We start from the raw sequence: 1,033 nt of genomic DNA, 5'->3' as shown, positions 1-1,033 counted from the left end.
TCATGCATGTCTGTGTGTGTGTCAGTATATATACATATGTGTGTGCTTGCGTGTGTGTGTGTGTGTGTGTGTGTGTGTATGTATATATATATATATATAAATATGTATATATATGTATGTATATATACATACACACATATATATATATATATATGTATATGTATATATGCATATGTATATATATATACATATGTATATACATATATATATATATGTGTATGTGTATATGTATATGTTTATGTATATGCATGTTGTCGTTTAACGTCCGCTTTCCATGCTGGCATAGGTTGGACGATTTGACTGAGGACTGGCGAGCCAGATGGTTGCACCATGCTCTGGTCTGACCTGGCAGAATTTTTACAGCTGGATGCCCTTCCTAATACCAACCACTCCGTGAGTGTAGTGGGTGCTATTTTACATGCCACCAGCACAATGGCCAGAGAGGGCTGGCATCGACTATGATCGGATGGTGCTTTTTACGTGCCTCCGGCACGGGTATCGCAACTACAATTTCAATTTGCTTTTTATTTTGATGTTGAGGTACTTGACTCAACAGGTCTCCTCAAGCACAGCAGGTCGTCCTACGATCCAATGTACTTTTGAATGGTCTGAGGCTGGTTATGCGAAACTGGTGTCGGATACAGCCGTGAACTCACTTTATTTGTCGGGTCTTCGCAGTCAAACTGGAATCTGCACTTGGGAAATATCTTGCAAAGTATTTTTGTGTTTTTATATGGAGTACGTGTCTGAACAATCAAGAGCGGATCTTTTCACCAAGCTGGGTCAGGTTATCTGCATACACTACAGGAATATCAGGTGCAAACACTTCTGCACAGAGTCTGATGTTCACCTGATATTGTTTGTGTGTGCAAAAGAGGTCAACCTAACAAAGGTGCTTCAATTTAAGTACCTAATTCAAACTGAATCTTAATTATATTATACATACATACATACATATATACATATGTCTATATATGTGTATATATATATATATATATATATATATATATATATATATATATATATATATATA

The sequence above is a fragment of the Octopus bimaculoides genome, unplaced genomic scaffold (assembly GCF_001194135.2).
Source record: "Octopus bimaculoides isolate UCB-OBI-ISO-001 unplaced genomic scaffold, ASM119413v2 Scaffold_181030, whole genome shotgun sequence".
NCBI classification, from domain to species: Eukaryota; Metazoa; Mollusca; class Cephalopoda; order Octopoda; family Octopodidae; genus Octopus; species Octopus bimaculoides.
The sequence above is the reverse complement of the archived record's forward strand: the minus strand, read 5'-3'. Positions refer to the sequence as shown.